Genomic DNA, 10,006 nt, shown 5'->3' on the forward strand with positions numbered 1-10,006 from the left:
GAATAGAAAATCCTCTTTCTTAATAGAAACAGTTATGTACATTATTTATGGTAGATAAATATGCACAACTAAGCGAATAAGAAACGAATCTGTTGATCTTTTCTTTAGGGTAAAATATTGATTAGAATCATTAAACATTTTTAAAAAACCAATTAAGAAATTCGCAAATTGATAACACACATTCATGTTTAACAGATCTAAATCGTACTAAGGAACGTTTCACTATGTTACAAAGCATGTCTCAAATGATAATTAGTATTGATTTAAAAGATGCACCTAAATGAAGTCAAGAATGAAGTTCATGGCAGACGTTCAATGCTATATGTCAATAAAAACATGCATAAATGCAAGCATACTTGAAAAATTAATCATAAAAACAAAATTAATGATAATTAGCTTTGAAACAAAGTTGCAGAAACGATTGGACGCATAATAAAACTGTTATTCCTCGAGATCATCGCTGTCCGAATCCTTGAAGAAACCTCTATGGTCTGCCCAGTTCGGAATGTCTTTGAGCGGCGGGATGGCTTCATGTCGCATATAAGAAAGATACCATAGCACACTTGTAATGTGAGCACACACGCCCACCGCTCTACTCCCGTTTTTACTTGTGCAATACCACCCTTCAACGATAATGTCGCTAAACTTGATCCAAAGTTTGTAGCGTTTGGCAGAGATGTGGCGACTCTGTATTTTTGCAGAAAGGATCACTGGTACGTCACTGCTTACAAGAATGTCATAACTTCCATCATGACTATAATGTTCTGGGTGTAAGAGCGGGCCAATTTAAACTTGTATACGCCAAGAGTCAGCTCCCGAATTTCATCCTCACACAGTCGAGGGAATGACGGACATCCTTCTGATGCGTCTAATGGACTCCATTTATATGATCTCTGATCTAGTCCTGTTATATTCAGAAATTGTATAATTATTTTTTATGGACAAATTTGAAATTGCAGGTTAAATATTACATAGTATGATGTCTGAAATACTTACCTTGGTCATTTATGAGCGTTTGAAGTTCATTTGATGACCTTGCCAAAACTTTCTTTTTTGCGGCTACCTCAATATCTTTTTCAAAAGTTCCGCTGCTAAGAGGTAGCCTAAATTTGTTGCTTAATGCACAAATAATTTGGGCATAATCTTCAATATTTGGGATGCACGTGTTTGGGAGGGTTTATCAAGCAGTCGCCAGGTCTTCAGTTCGCCGATTCGACTTCCCATCTGATCTGTCGACAATTTATTGATTTAAGGAATTGATTCAATATTTATTTGTTTTATACGATATAAAATGGTTTGGGGCAGTTTACGCTTTATAAACCGCGAAACGGTTTATAAAAAAGCGTAAACTGTTTCAAACCATTTTATATTGTATAAACCTAATAAATATTGAATTCATTGCTTATAATTTGATTTTTTTACTCTTCATTGTAGATAAAAACGGTCATTTGTCCTTTAAGATGACGAAAAATTCAAACGTAACGTCAGGCGTATTGATACTTTTTTGACGTTAGTCTTAATATGACGTAGGCAACATTCTTTATACGATATAAAATAATTTTTTAGCCAATCAGAAAGTGCGTTACAAACAGAATTAAATTATGATGATATTAAAACAAGTTACATTATTTTTTTTAATTCATATTAAGTAAAAAAAATTATTACCATTCAGTTTTAATTACCTTTGTTACAAGCCTCGAGCAATTGGCATCTTTGGCCTGCAGCTGCGTGGCCCCTTTAGGTAGGAACTTAGGCATTTTCATTGTTATACCAAGGTTACTTCACCCGATTTCCTGAAACCCCTGTCCACAACGAAGATTTCCCCTTCTCTGACTCACTCTTTCATTTGTTCGGGTTTGACCTGATCATATAATTGAGTATGTTTGCGTCTCTGTTCTTCGAATCGTCTAGATATATACGGACCTAGCACCGAAACAATGTACCCAGTAGTTGTCACGCATAAGCTTCACCAAAGGCCTGTGTTTGTGCAGGTTGTAGGATCGTCTCGAAAAATAAAAAATTCTTACTTTTCTGCACATAGATATATGTTCCTTCGAGAAAAAGTATGGCTGGTTCTCTGTCACGGTCCTGGTAAAAAGTTTCTTGGCCAGCGGTCGAATGTGACTCTCTATCACCTCCTCTCTATCAGGGATGGGTAATCATAATCAGTAATCGTAATCAGCTGTAATCGATTACAGGTTGCTTTGTTATCATGAGCAATCACAAGTAATCATGATTACAATGAGGAAAGGTAATCAAATGTAATCGATTACTTTTAAAACCCAAAGTAATTGCAATTTAATCGATTACTTTTGAAAGTAATCGACCCCATCCCTGCTCTCTATCAATGTGGGGAAATCCAAAAAATTCTGGTACAAATCTTGACATCAATGATTTTGTCGCCGATTTAAGTGCTCTTCTTACCTATTAAAGCTAGGAATTGCATTTCAATAAATCAAAGTTCAAATAAACAGTTTATCAAAAAGAAATTTTAAAAACTTTCTTATTAACACATTGATTTGAATAATACTTCAAGTTAATACCTGGTGGGTTTTTTTCATTGAAAAGGCGTTGCAAGAAGGTTGTTGCTTAATCCGCATCGAAGTTTAATCGAGAGAATGGCTAGATATGTCCTTGCACTTCTTGTTATTGTGTCTCGAAGATTGCAGCAATCGACGAAAGTCATCAAAATATCAAACTCTGTCTTTGAGATGCCTGTGAGGGTAAGATAGTCGTCATCTATTAAAGCATGTATGGGGTCAAAATCAAGTCCATAATTTGTTTTTTTCAAAATTCTTGCCATTTTCCGACAAAAGTTTGATGTTTGCCGTGCTCAAGTTGATTTTATTGTTGACTGGGTTTATTTTATCTAATGCGTTTATCTAATACACATTGCTTATGCTGGTCGTTGGTAAATCAATGGTAACAGATGAAGGACTAGAGGAGGACTGCTGTATGGTTCTGACTCTTTTGATTGGAGGTTTGTAATCATGTTAAGTCTTATACACTGCATTGCATTCCAAATTGTTCACCTCGTTTCCTTCTCTGTAGCATTTAATCTACATTTAGAACAAAGTAAATCGTCATCTTGTGCCGATACACAAAAGCGTCTCTCTAAAAGTCTTAATGTTCTACTTTAATAGCAACTCTTTTAGAATGAATCATGCGACAACATGGATATGACTTTGGACCATCTCCATGTCTTTTTGGATAAAAAAAATGATTAGTTTATATACTATATAGTGTTTTTATAAACATGATATATGGGCATTGTTCAGGTGAACATTGTTGCCCATGGGTCTCCGATTTGATATATAATTGATTTATTTAAAAAAGATCCTTATAATATCACTGACCTACATGGATGTTTATTTTAATGAATTAGTATTGGTGTTTAGTGTTCAAATAATGTACATTTATAAATGAATATGAAAACTTTGCAGTTTCAATAACTAAGTAAACGCAAGATGAACGCACTGTCACATATACGGGCGAACGGGCTTTCAATTGGGGTAGTGCAGTCCAGTTTAAAAAATCGTAGTGATACACGTTGTGTTGAAACATAGACGCCCGTTTGTATGAATAAATGTAAAACTTACATGAACGATGTACATATAGGGTACATTACTAAGACTTGAATATGACCGGGCCAACGTGTCAGCGTTGTTTTTAAATGCGTAGGTGTAGAGGTAGGTTTGAAATCATAACACGGAACGAATTTCTTTCCTTCTAGACAAAGAGTGTTCTTAAGTATACTGTGAAATTTATGAAAATATGAAATCGATCTCTGCACACTGCATTCTTATAAATTATTTTCATTTTCGCATAGTCACACTTGGAAGTATTATTATATGATTGTATGTAGGTTTTTTGTGATCATAATGCGAGCTCGGCCTCGGTGTGCGTGAATGCTGATTATGTTGATAAGTGCTGTTTGTGTGTAATATTTTTCAGTTATTACAATTGTTGTTCGACGTAAAATAACTAAACATCAGTGTAAAATAATTGTAAAGAGAATACAATGTGGTTTAGAGAGTAAATATAGATCTCTCTCTCTCTCTCTCTCTCTCTCTCTCTCTCTCATAATACAATATATGTATACTTCCTACACTATCTTATTTTAGCAATTAATTATATAGGTGATAGTGAAAATATCTTACCTGAAACAAGTGAATAAAAATTATATTTTCAATTTGCATAGATAAATCTCTTGCTTCTTTTTCTAGCTCGTTTCTTTCTCGATCAGCTGCCCGATAGTTCATGAAGTCGTTTCTACGGAGTACGACGTTACAAAGAGAACGTAATAATTATACGTATCAAACACATTTTAAAAGTAGAGGGAAAATTGAGGACTCATGAAAATTTCTTTTACATTCATTATATAACTAATGTATTTATTTTTATTATAAGGATATATTATGTTAGAATTTACACACAATTTGACAAGAAATGCCAAGTTATAAAATCGGCATATAGCATACTTGTCAGGCACGTTGCATCGTTTTTGAAAGGGGGGGGGGCAGACTCATCCAAAAAATCTTGACAAGCAAAAAAAAAAAGGGATATTTCAACTTTTCCAAAATCTTCAAAATCCTAATCCCGGGGGGGGGGGGGGGGCTTTGTATATTGCACTCATTTCCTTATTTTCATATGAATTTTTTACATACCCCCAAAAGAGTGGGAAAGGGGCCAACTCCATGATAATTCAATTTTTGATATATGTTAATTTTAAAAAATTTGTTGCTGCGAGAAAAAGTCGGCGCCCCACTTTCAAAAACGTGCCTCTTTAAAAAAAAAAACATCATGAGATACATGGAAACCGCAAGCAAACAGCAGAATCCTTTTGACTGACACCATTTTGTTCTTAGTGCGTAATTTGTGCAAGTTTGATAACGACACACGCCTATCTAAATTTTAAACTTTTCCGTGAATGTTGTTGTCAGTGGAACTGCATTATATACATCATAAATTTTTAATAAGATAAATATCAAGTCATATGTTCAGCATCTGCCACGCCCAAATGGAAGTTTCTATTTCTAGATTTATCTAATATTCAACTTTGCAATAATAACTAAGCATATATATACAACTCCCGGGTCTATATATTTTGAACATTAACCTTCGAATACTTGAAGATTTTGTCTTTAGAGTACACTAACACAAGATACACAAGGGCTGGCGTTGTATATTGCTTCAATTTCACTCCTCATTTCCTTATTTTCTTATCAATTTTTTACATACCCCCAAAAGAGTGGGAGGGGGGGCCAAATCCATGATAATTCAATTTTTTATATGTTAATTTTTAAATAATTTGTTGCTGTGAGAAAAAGTCGGCGGGCCAGCCCCCCCCCCCCCCCATGCTACGTGCCTGCTTGTACATAATTTTCCTTCGTTTTATTCAAAATTTGAATTGTGGTTCTATGATTTTTTGGGAGTTGATTTTAATCAACTCTCCTATGCAGTTACTCTGGCAAACCGAAACTGAAACAGTGTTTGGACCTAAGCATAAACTTTCCTTATTTTCATATCAAATTTTTACATACCCCCAAAAGAGTGGGAGGGGGGCCAACTCCATGATAGTTCAATTTTTTATATGTTAATTTTAAAAAATTTGTTGCTGCGAGAAAAAGTCGGCGGGCCAGGCCCCCCTGCCCCCCCCCCCCCCGATGCTACGTGCCTGCTTGTACATAATTTTCCTTCGTTTTATTTTCAAAATTTGAATTGTGGTTCTATGATTTTTTGGGAGTTGATTTTAATCAACTCTCCTATGCAGTTACTCTGGCAAACTGAAACGTTTGGATCTAAGCACAAATCATCACCGCTGACAAGAGTTAGTTCTTGAAAATAATCGATAAATTCGATGTAATGTACGCTGAAGCATTTTTTAAAGGTAAATAATTTATAAATACCTTGGGAATAGTCAGATTTTTAATAGTACAAACAATTTAGAAGTTTTTTGCAATCGTACGTATACATTCCCACACCAGAGTTCAATATAGTCTCGTTCAACCATCGGTTGTCTCCGTACATCTCCGACAAGCAGAGAGTCAGTCTATAGTTAGAGGTCGCATCATCTAGTTATCACGTGACCTTGTGTCTCTTACGTATCGGAGATTAGCGGAGACAGCCGAGCATATGTTGAACGAGACTAGAGTTCATTATTGGTTGGATTCATGCAATTTTTGAAATATTCCAAGTACCGATACATAGTTTGACAAAATCGATTCTATTTTTAAATATTACACAACATGATTCATAAGAGGTTTTCTAGAAATTCTTGTCGAAAAAGTCCGAGAATTCATATTATAAAAATGTGCGTAATTCAAATACAGATTATATACTACTTGGCAAGCAAAAATACATATCGTTGATTTTAATCATATATCGATAAAATCAACTCCCGTCAGTACTTCAGTACTTTGATTTGTACATGTATTCGAAAGCGGCCTTGTAGAAATATAAGAATAAACATGGCCAAAAAGTCTTAGATTTCGCGAAAATCCGTAACCGAGGTCCGGTTTTGGATTCTACTATTACCAAACGCTCGTGAATATTGCCAAACGACTGTCATTTCCATACACGATCCTTCTCGAATTGTTTCCGCGGATAGATTACAGATTGCAAGTGTTTGATTTTTCACATTTCATTAGGGCCAATTTGCTATATTTACCGTATCCAGCTCTTTACTTTCTATTTCATTAATTGTATATTAACATTTTTAAAATTAATGTATTAAGTTTGTGTATTTATAACTAAACTTTTAATTTCATTCCCGTTGAGTTTTAATCTTTAGGTATATCTACGTTTGAAAACGTCTGCACATGTAAACATAAAGTAACAGTTAAAAATAGGGATATACGAACGTAGCCGATTCCACTTCTGAGCATCTCTGTAGACTTGAGAGGATATGTTCAGGTGAAAAATCTTCTCAACTCAAAAAAGTCACAAATACAATAATAGTTTTGAATTCAAATTGCTAAATCAAATATCCAACATGGCGTTTGCAGATTTTTAACCTTCCTTCTTGTTTAAAATCACGTGTTTTATTTAAATGGCTAATTAATCAACTAAAACGAGGTTATTGATTGTTTGCATGATTCTATAACTTCTTTGTTTAAAAATATATTTACGGACAAATCCATAATAAACGGATCAACCGAAACTAGGAATGTTAAGAAGTACTAGAATACCCGACTATCGCTCGTCACAACGATCAATTTTTTCAAAGTGCGTTAAATTTTGGACAAAAATTTTCAAATTGCGTTTAATTTTGGTCCAGATCAACGCACATTGAAATATTTTTTCAAAGTGCGTTGTGATTGTAGACCAACATTTTTGAAAAAATTAGTTCTTAATTAAAAATATAAACAAAACATTTAGATGCGTAGTAGTGTTTATATATATTGGTGATATTTCGTTTTCGATGAAGTTATACGGCGAACCATTCTCTCAGCAAGGAAGATAATAGCGTCAGGTGGTAAATTAATTCTACAACTGGATTGAGTTCCAGAGGCCTGATGAATCGTGTTTACCAATTTATTAGAGATCAGATACAAATGTATGGATTTATGGAACAATTCTATGAAGGGGTAACTGCACCTACCGCGGCCATTGAAAAGAAAAACCAAAAAATTCAATAATGCACATATATATTTCATATTTCTTCCCTTTCCCAACTTCGCGGGTTATAAGTGATGATTGGTCAAATCAATTTAACACCACATAACAGTATTAAGAAATGAATTTAATAATTTTTCTATTGATCGACGTATCAAAGGAAAAATTGATCGGAAAACTTCATCAATGCGTGTAGCGTATTATTTCTTTTTTAAAAGATGGCAGACAAAAAGATCTAGAAATCATACCGAGAGACGTATATGCGCCTACTTTATCTATCCAAATATGGTCGAAATGTCTGTATATGTATAGAGCTCTTTAAAAAAAACATCATGAGATACATGGAAACCGCAAGCAAACAGCAAAATCCTTTTAACTGACACCATCTTGTTCTTAGTGCAGTAATTTGTGCAAGTTTGATAACGACACACGTCTATCTAAATTTTAAACTTTTTCGTGAATGTTGTTGTCAGTGGAACTGCATTATATACATCATAAATTTTTAATAAGATAAATATCAAGTCATTTGTTCAGCATCTGCCACGCCCAAATGGAAGTTTCTATTTCAAGATTTATCTAATATTCAACTTTGCAATAATAACTAAGCATATATATACAACCCCCGGGTCTATATATTTTGAACATTAACCTTCGAATACTTGAAGATTTTGTCTTTAGAGTACACTATCACAAGACATTTTTAAGTGAAAACCTGAAACCTGTTCTCCCTGAATTATATATTAACTCTTCATGAATCATTAAATAATACAAGATAAAGGAAGCAAACGTCAAAAAAAATACCCGCATACTATTTGTTTTTTTGGTTTGAACATGGTATTTAAAATGAAAAGATTAAGCTATTTCATTGCATAAAAATCCATTCACAGACATATGAACAAAGTTGTGTTAATCATCTCATGTATAAGAATAGGTTTAATGTTTATTTATGACAAACTTTTTATAGTTAGATGGTTCTAAATACCATCATGATTACATGGTCAAAACGTAACACCACAAAATTTTTCTTAATGGTAGTTGAATTATTTTTGTTTAGATAATAACTAAAATGACAACAACCCAATACTTTTGTTTTTCACAAACAGATTTTACTTTTTTACTATATCTTTTTCAAATACGTTTTCACTAATGGTCTCGTTCAGTTTAACATTGAAACCAAATGTGTTGAAAAAAGACTGGTCCGTTGAAAGTTGACCTGCATCGTGAAATGTTTATCATGAAAACTGTTTTAAATTCATCAACAAATAGGCACAAAAAACAACACATTGATATCCATAACTTGGATTTATTTAATAAAACAATTTACATGTTTTTTTCAATTTTTATTGTGTTTAACAGTTAAACGAAAAAATAGAACATTTGAATGATCATTTTTCAAATTATTATATTTACCCTTAAAATATGTATTAAGTATTTTATTTATAGGTTACTTTTTGCATTTCATTGCTGTTTTGCTAGCGCTATAGTTATATCTCAAAACAAGTTTCAATAAAATATTGGTATGCATGCACATGGTTACACTATAAATTAATCAATTCAGTGAAACAGTTTATTTTCATATTTGCTGGAACTGTGTACAATCTAAGTATTTACAATACGTCATAATTATACCCGCTCTTTCTGAAGAAAGTTTGGTAATATTGTTGTTACCCTGTTCCGTCCGTCTTTCCGTTCGTCTGTCCGTCTGTCCGTCTGTCACGTTTTACTTTCTAAAACTGCTCTTACATCTTATAAACCAGCAAACTAAACTCTTGGAGTTTGATTTGGGGTGTCATGTTGTTTTGTAAAAAGGTTTCAAAAATTCTCTGGTAGTCATGGGGGTCAAATAATTAATAAATCAAAGTACTAAGAGTACTGAAAGACGGGGTCTTTAAAGTTTGAATTGGTAATTGTCCTGGATTTCCTCGAATGTGCTTCCAAAATTTATGAGTTTGAATTAGTTGTTACAATCTATGTTATTTCGGCTTTTTTCCAATTGTCTGATACTTTGTCAAAATTTTACTTAACCCCGGCCTTCATAATTGTAGAAAATTGACACAACGGTATATTATGTAAAATAAGACCCAAAGGAAAAATTTTAAAAATTAGTACTAACCGGGACAATCAAACAAATATATCAAAGTAGATAATTTTAATCATTAGATTTATTCAATTTTGTGATCCAAGGGAAAATCCATAAGTCGGACGGTATCCGTAATAAAAGTTTTATGAAAACCCCGAAAACTCTAAAACTGCTGAATTAACAAACAACCTGAACATTTGTATACCGATAACAAACACAAGCACCTGGCTTTAGAAATATTGTTTACAATAAGATTCCAAGAACTTTGACAATAAAAAGATTTGTCACGGTCGCCATTTTGATTTTTAA

General features: G+C 33.4%; 1 protein-coding gene across 8 annotated transcripts in view; it reads right to left on the reverse strand.

The window, feature by feature from the left end:
* The window catches only part of LOC128163395 (tripartite motif-containing protein 45-like), a 37,454-nt gene extending 30,406 nt beyond the window's left edge, over window positions 1-7,048 (reverse strand). The window contains exons 1-5 of one of the 8 annotated variants that reach the window (XM_052826995.1): window positions 6,864-7,048; window positions 2,544-2,715; window positions 1,683-2,433; window positions 997-1,229; window positions 41-904 (exon numbers count right to left, since the gene is read on the reverse strand). The gene's annotated coding sequence lies outside the window, so the exon portion shown is untranslated. Of the gene's footprint in view, window positions 1-40; window positions 905-996; window positions 1,230-1,682; window positions 2,434-2,543; window positions 3,060-4,160; window positions 4,537-6,863 lie in introns of those variants that run through there. The other 7 variants (XM_052826996.1, XM_052826997.1, XM_052826993.1 and 4 more) reach the window with 7 other exon arrangements.
* Window positions 7,049-10,006: the final 2,958 nt, after the last annotated feature.

Source organism: Crassostrea angulata, chromosome 9 (genome assembly GCF_025612915.1).
Source record: "Crassostrea angulata isolate pt1a10 chromosome 9, ASM2561291v2, whole genome shotgun sequence".
Taxonomy (NCBI): domain Eukaryota; kingdom Metazoa; phylum Mollusca; class Bivalvia; order Ostreida; family Ostreidae; genus Magallana; species Magallana angulata.